Genomic DNA, 8,279 nt, shown 5'->3' with positions numbered 1-8,279 from the left:
CTGTCTCATGCTTCAGTTTCTTCCTCTGTAAAGTGAAGAAGAGGACAGCTGTGGAGGGTGAATGAGTTGCAAACACCGTATGTTTGGCATCACACCCCAGGCTTAGTGTCTTATAAGAATGGTACCAACTGCAGTAAGTGTGTGTCTTCTCTGAACATTCCCTGTTGTGGGTCCAGGGGAACAAGACAGTGGCCTGAATTGTATGCAGGGCACAGGGACCCATGGAAAAAAAATAGTTTGGAGTATGTACAAACTTACATATGTCTGCCAAGTTGCATGTATCCACTGCCCAAGAACTACCTGCAGCATCCACAGGGGAGTCAGGCTAGATACGCCGGGGTGTTTTGCTCGGTGACTAAGTGTCGGAGACCAGCCTGGCTGATGAGGTAAACATGGGCCAGGGGAAAACCCAAGTGGCCTGGCTTCGGTTTAGGTGAGGGTGAAGCTGAGCTGGGTCCCTGGTTTCCTTTGTGAGATCCTTCTCTGGCCCTCTGCCCTACACTTGGCATTTCTAGAGTCTCAGAGGAGACTAGGGGTCCCACCACTGCCTGTCCACCATAGCCTTCCCTCAGCAGGCAGGGCCCACAGACACTGTGCCCATCCTCCTGGGAAGGTCAGCAAGGCCTGGAGAGGTAAGGGACCACCTGGGGTGGGAAAGCAAAGGGACGGACACAGGAGACTGAGCACGCGTGTATAGCCGCATACCAGGGACTTCTGGTGTCTCACACAGGAATCTGTGGTGTGGATGGATTATGCCCACGGACAGAAGGGGAAACAGCTGAGCGATTCACACATAGCCTAGAATCCATGGCCCATTTCCCTTGTTGTGATATGTAGGGAGGGAAATGAGAGAAGGGAAATTAGGCCCGTGCTTGAGACTCACTCTGCTGAGGCTGCCTCATCACTTGTGCAGCCAAGAATTTAATTTCATTCCCGCCTTGGATGTTGGAGTCTCCTGGGAGCTGCTTGGTCTGGGATCCCCAGCCTGGACGTGAGAGCCCATCTATCCCCATGCATCAAAGTCACCCATCTCAGACTGGACTTCGGCTGGACCCTGGTTGTTCCCCTCACCCTTTCCACACACGCTGTGAGAGTGGGGTACCTTGAACCATGACCTACAGGATCGCTTTCCACCTCTGCACCCCCAGCCCTTACCCACTCTCCCCTCCACTGCAGCCCCGAGAATTATAGCTCTCTTTCTGGGAACTAGTATTAAGAATTCAAGCAGTGATTTGGAGCTCCTGAAAGCTTGTTCTCCAAAGCCTTGGTTCACAATCCCGCCAAGAGCTGGCTGACTGGATTTGACCCACTGTTCAATGAGGCACACGTGTGCAGAAGCCTGCTGTTGTGTCCTCGGGTGGGGGGTTCTCTGTGGGGATCCCTCCTGATGACCCCCTGCCTCTCTTCCAGTCCTTGCCCTCACTCCAGCAAAGAATGGAGAAATAAATGGGGCTCTTAGCAAGAAGCAGGGGGATCAGGACTGGTACAGTGCTAAGTGAAAGCTTATTTAAAATGTGCCAAATGCTGAGGCAGCAGAAGAAAAGCTATCTTCACAGCAGAATGGTGCTCCTGGGGCCTGGGGACCTGCCTGCCTGTCCCTGGGTGACGGCGTTCTTCCTGTGATCCACGCTCTGCCCTGGGTCATCCCATTCCCTGTGTCCATCTCACTGTCACAACACTGAAGGGAAAGACACCAGTGAGTCCCACCTTATGGAGGTGGACATGGGAGCCCAGAGCTCCCTCAGCTGCACCCCTAGAGAACGTCAGCTCACCCCAGGCCCCAGGGGTTCCATCCATACTATTGCTCATGCGGTCTTTGACATAGTTTGAAAAACATTCAGAAGCTATAGGGAAAGCAAGAACAACATAATGATGTAAATAGAAAAGTTGAAAATCTTACAGGGATAGAATTATACAGCCAGGACTACCTGACCCAGCCCCAGGAGAAAAGCACACTTTGCAGTCTCCAGATGCAGAAGTGCCGCTCCTGGACACCAAGCAGCCTGCCCCTGGGTCACAGAGTTCAGGCCACTCCTCAAATCCAAAGGGGACCCCCTTGCAAACACCCACCTGCTTGGGAGTCTGGAGCTGTCTTCTTGGGGTGTCCCACATACACAGACCGGTGTTTCAGGGGCCCTTCTGCATCTGGCTTCTCTCTGCCACAGAACATATCTTGGGAAGGAGGACTTCCTGCAGGAGGTGACACCTCAGTGGACACGTGGAACATTTTATGCCTTTTTGATATGGCAAGGACAGTGTCCAACTCAGATCATAGCCTAAAGATGACGGAACATCCCTGCCCATGCCTGGCTTCTTGCAGCAGCTCTGTAGCCCTTTGCCTTATCCTATCCTTGGTTAGGGTCCTGGAAGAGAGACCCTAACAGGCCTGGATGTGGGTGCTTCCTCTGCTAACTTCTGGGGACCTGTGATGGGGACCTGTGATGGCTTCTTTTAGCATCAGACTGCCCCTCTGTAAAATGGGACAGTTAAAAAACAATAGGAATATACTTAGCACTAAATTATCTATCTATCCATCTATCTATCTATCTATCTATCTATCTATCTATCTATCTATCTAGGATTGATTCCCTAGGCCTTCACATTGTACTACATCCCCAGCACGTTTTTTATTTTCTATTTTTTGTTAAGATAGGGTCTCGGGAGATAGCACAGTAGAATAAGCGCCTGCCTGGCACACACAGGGTCCTGAGTTCAATCTCCAGTAGTGCAAAAAACAAAAAAAAAAAAAGGTCTCACTGAGTTGCCCATGCTGGGCTCGAACATGTGATCTTCCTACCTCCGCCTCCCAGAGCTCTGAAATTTAACTTACAAATGATCAAGATGGTAAATTGCACATTATATGGGTTTTTTGGCCATATCTTTTAAAAAATCAATACAAGGAAGAAGTTAAAAATTGAGATGTTTGGATTGATGACCAGGGGCAACTCCAATCCTAGAGCTACAAAATTAAAGATTCATAATTGGGCCTTGGGTAAAAGGAAGCTCAGCCAAGGAGACTGAAAGGAAAGGACTAATCAAGGAGACAAAGTTGGGGACAACAAGATGAGGGAGGGGAAGGAAGTGGGGAAGGAGAGGGGAAAGGAAGAAAGGGAGTAGAAGGGAGGAGAGGGGAGGGAGGGGAAAGGATGAGGGGAAAGGAAGAGAGGGAAGGGAGGGAACGGGAGATGATGGGAGGGGAAGGGAAGGGAGGGAAGGAGAGGGGAAAGGAGGAGAGGGGATGCTGCCTGTGGCTTCAGCTCCTCTGCCTTCCCTGGGGCTTTTGGTTTATTCCTCAGCCTGTTTGCTTCACTGAGCTCAACCCTGATCTGTGAGTTCCCAGGAAGAGCTGGAGCTAGACAAGCCACTGGGCTTTCAAGGTGATCCGGCTTCCTGGGTCACACATTTTTGCAGTAGAATTTGTCCCAGAATCAGGATGAAACAATAAATATTTGATAAGAAACAAATGGCCCAATCACGACCTTAAAGCACATGGCTGTAGCTACCAGGTTTGCATGCTAGGGCTCAACAAGGCCACGCCACTGGCCAGAGGAGCCCAGGCCATCATGAAGACAACAGTGACACAACTGCCACATGCTGCAGACTCATCCCGCTAGCTTCCTGGGATGGGGAGCCCATAGGTGGCCACAGGCCCAGAACGAGCAATTGCCCACCAGCAGGTGCTCCTAAAGGCCCGTGAAAGGATAGATTTAGACAGTATCCTAAGCAGGAATCCAAGAATGTTTTAGAGAATAGCTGCAGTGCCCGTAGCCAAAAATAACAGGCTCTGTTTGATTTATTTTCCTTGGAGTCCTTCCTGAGAGGCTGGATGCCCTGCAATGCCTCCCAGTCCCCACTAAGCAGCCCTTGGAAGCACCAAGAAGATGCCTATGATTGCTAGGAGGCCGGGCGGGCAGAAGCGACCAAAGAGGACTTCCCAGAGGAGCTGCCACCTTGGTGGACACATGGAGACCAGCAGGTGCACAGGCCAGCAGGTGTGAGGGCAAAGTCCCAACAGCAAATTACAGCCCTTGAACTGGCAGCCACAGCCTGAGGGTGACATCGCTTCCTCCTGAGCCTCTCTATTCCCCACTGTTTCTATCAATCACTTTTATAAAAATGTTCAAATGAAAGAAAACACAGGCACTTCATGAGATTATGGTCCTGCCATGCGGACTGTGCCCTCCCTCGCCCAGAGGCAGCGAGTTCGGAGGGCTGCCAGGGCCCAGTGCCTCTGCCCCACCGCCGACAGCAGGACAGTGTCCTACTCCGTCTCCAGTTCTGCAGAGGGGAGTCTGCCCTCCAGGGGCAGCCGCGGGGTCTCCGGGGTCTCGCTCCTCAGCTTGAGCATGGCCGCCTCCTCCCTGGGTGTTCACAGGCCCTCTCAGTCTCTTGGCAGATTCGTGCCTGAGTCTTGATGGCCTCTTCTCCTTAGAACCCTGGTGTGACCTCGTTTTAATGTGGCCACCTCTGTAGAGACCCTGGGCCTCAGAGATCCTGAGGCTTAGGACTCCATACAGGGCTTTCAGGGACCTCCACTCAGCCCATAGTGCCTGGTGTTGGGCTACTCAGAGCTGAGCCCTGCTCTCCCCTCTGCGAGGCTGAAGCCTGGGACAGTCCCACCTGGCTGGGCTGGCAGGCAGAAGCCGTTGCCAGTGAGGATGCACAGGGACCGTAGGGCACCCTGGCCCCTCAAGGGGAATGGCCGGTGCCAGCCATCCCAGGAGCCAGTTGTGGGCCCCAAGGGGACCCAGAGAGACTCTGGAGACCTGACATCCTCCTGCTCGGCATACACACACTCCCCACACCAACACACAGCACACACACATGCTACAGACACACGTGTACACACAGACACAAACACATACACACCATAGACACACAGCCAGACCTGCCAACACGTACCTCACACCACACACACATTCAAATGCCCACATATCACACAGATACACACCACATACACACAGGCACACCCCCAACACACACGTACCTCACCCACAGAGGCACACGGGGTTGCATACTCCCCACGCAATCACATCTCACACTACCCACAGACACACACAAGATGCACATGCGTGCGCACACACACACACACACACACACACATACACACACACATCTCCTGCAGTCTTGTTGCAGGCTGCAATGTCCAGAGTGATGGGACAAAGGCAACAGGGTGGCAGGAGGATAGGGCCTGATGGCACTGGACAGCCTCTGCAGCCTGCAGGCCTCTCAGGTCTGAGCAGGTCGCTCCATCCCCTCTTTGCACCAGAATCTGCACGCCACCTGTGCCCCCTGCAGCTCAGAGGCCACAGCCTCCAATTTCCCTGGACACCAAGATGGAATGGGAGGGCCTGCCGCCAGCTCCTCAAGCCCTGCCCCTGACCTCAGCCCTGTGTGACCCCGTGGTCTCCATGCCCCACCCAGCTCCTTTCCACTCTAACTCCAAAGCTCCAACAAAGTGGGGCTCCTGGGCAGACCCACCCTGGTCCTGGACACCTTCCTTCAGAAGGTGGTTGGGGGCAGCACTGTGGTTTCCATGTGGTCACCCACAAGCCCACCAGGGTCCTCTCAGTGAGGGTTAGGACAGGACCAGGGCAGAGTCCCCATGTGACCCCACTCCAATGACAAGCATGGGCAGGCAGGACCCTCGTCAATCCAGACCCCTTTCCCAGTCACAACCTCTGTGCACCCCCAGCATAGCCTCCTCTTCTGCTCCATTTCACAGATAGAGAAACTGAGGCCCAGGGAGGCAAAGCCACTGGCTCAAGGTGACATAGGGGCAAGCAGCAGAGCCAGGTGAGCCCCAGGATGTCTGTCAAGGGTCTCCCTTCCAGAGCCTTCCCAGTAGGGAAGTCTTCAGAGGAAGAGGGAGGGGAAGCAAGCCCACAGGCTGGGGACCGGGCTCGCAGGAATGGGGCCGAGATTCCTTCGAGTTAAAACACGTCATCCCACATGGCTGACCTCATAAATATCATTAGATCCTGCGGCACCCGCCCAGTCCGCCAGGCTCTGGACGTGAGGAGCTCTGTATCCTGTTCCCAGCCACAGCAGGTGGAAATAGTGTGAACTAATGAAATATCACCAGCGAAGCTAACAGCTGAATGCCTGTCTGCTGGCAAGCGGTGACACCGAGACTGCTGACCCACACACGCCGGCCTCCACTCGTCCACCAGATGCGGGGCCTGAGCAGGCTTCAGACACGAGTGGAGGCAGAGACACCGGACTGGTCCTGGCATGCTGTGTGACCTTGTAAAAGTGGCTTGACTTCTCTGAACCTCAGGTCCAGTGATAACAGATATACTGCTGGGACTGTATGAAAATGTTCAACACATGACCATGTACAGTAGCAGGACCCAGGGGATAGAGAAGACAATTTGTAGTGTCTGTTCACCTACCCAGCACCTCACCTGTGTCAGAACAGAAGTCTCTGCATAGGGAAATTCCTCTGGCCACCCCCGCCACCTATGAGCGGACCCTTAGGAGGCTCGGGGCAGAAGGGGGGATGGGGTCTCAAGGCCAGAAAAGTCACTGTGGGTCTCAGAGAGAATTTGTCTCAGAAGCATGATGCGTGCTGTCAACAGCTCATGGAGGACTTAGGGACTCTCCCTGGCACCTGGTACCTTGAGTAACCCCCAAACCCAGCTCAACCGCTTCCTGGGCTCTGAAGGCCAAAGCCCTGAGTCCCTCTGTCCAGGGGCTGTCCCCTCCCTGTGCAGTTCACGATAGTGGCCAATGTGGTGATGACGTAGGACCCACCTTGGTTAATCACAGCTCTGGCCTAGGCTTTTGCAGTGGTGGCCTCCCCTTCCCCCCACTGGGGTTAAGAAATGCAGGCTGTCCAGTCTGAGCACAAGGCCAGCACATCACAGGGTACTGCTGGTCACAAGGACAGAGTATCACCAGGGGAGGGGTCACCGTACCTGACTGCCAGGGGCTTTCCACCAACTGTGGGAGTCACTACACTATGTCACCCTACACCAGCCCGGATTACACAGCCCTAGCATCACAACGAAGACAGACTCGTTACCTGGCATTAAAGCCCCTGTGAAACTAACCAAACTAATGAAAAAGTGAAGTCTGCCTGAGTTAGCACAACAAAGGAAAAGTGCGATGTCTCAAGACGGTCCACACAGGGCTCTCAGTGCCTGTCCAGTTTTACCACCGTGGGGAGACGATGCTTCCAAAGCAGGAAGATGGGAGCGCAAATCGCAGCTCGCCACATACTGTCCACCTGAGTGGCCTTGCACACATCACTAACGTCCTCTGCGGCTCTATGTCTTCAATCCTCTGAGGACTACCTAGGGTGGATGGAACTAGCAGAAAGCAAAAGGAAGTAGACATGCTGTAGGACACACAGCAGAAAGGAACAAGCACTTTGGAGTCAAAGAAACCTGGCTGAGATCCTGTCTCTGTCCTGTGACCTCAGGCAAGTTGTCCAACCTCTCTGAACCTTATTTGTTCATCAGTAAAACAGGAACAGTATATCCTGCCTCTTGAAGGATGTAGGAAAGACCCAAGGGCCAAGTGTGGTTTCTGGCTGTGACTGGTTGGAGCTGATTCATGGGAAGCTATCCTTGCTCTAGTTCCTGGGAATCTCAACTCCTGTGTCTCCTCCTGGGTTCCCCCACCCCATAAACAGCACCAGCCTCCTCCAGGGAACCAGCCCTGACAACTGAGTCATGCAGGATCCGTCCACATGTTCATCCCACAGCCCAAGATCAGGAAGATTCTCCCCTGCAGATACGCTTCCCTAGGTACATCCCTCATGGTCTCCAGAGCCATCATCCTGCCCAGGCTGTGACCTCCAGCCTCCCCAGCCTGGCCACCATGTGTTCCTCCCATCCATGAAGCTGGTGGTCAGTGAGGGACTCATGGAGCCTCCTTTGAACACAGTCTCTGTGTGGAGGCTTGGCATCCTCTGGGCACTGTCAAGGGCTGGACAGTGCCAGCTCCCTGGAGATGCTTTTTAAGGTTGAGGGTGAGAAAAGGAATGATGCTTGGGGTTCATCTTCAACAATGAATATTTGTCAAATCCATCCATCCATCCATCCATCCATCCATCCATCCATCCATCCATCCATCCATGCTTTTCAAAACACACCCCTTGAACAGTCATCTCCAATCCTAGATACATCAGAAACCCCTCTGCAAACCCTTCAAGCAATGGTTCTTGCTCCATAAAAGTGCACGTGCCTGTGACATTTTTGTATACAGTTTTAAGAAGTCTGAAGCCTTTCCTGAGCTCAATGGCAGACCCCCCCCAATTGAGTGGGTGTACA

Source organism: Octodon degus, unplaced genomic scaffold (assembly GCF_000260255.1).
Source record: "Octodon degus isolate 3935 unplaced genomic scaffold, OctDeg1.0 scaffold00064, whole genome shotgun sequence".
NCBI classification, from domain to species: domain Eukaryota; kingdom Metazoa; phylum Chordata; class Mammalia; order Rodentia; family Octodontidae; genus Octodon; species Octodon degus.
This window is presented reverse-complemented; position numbering follows the sequence as displayed.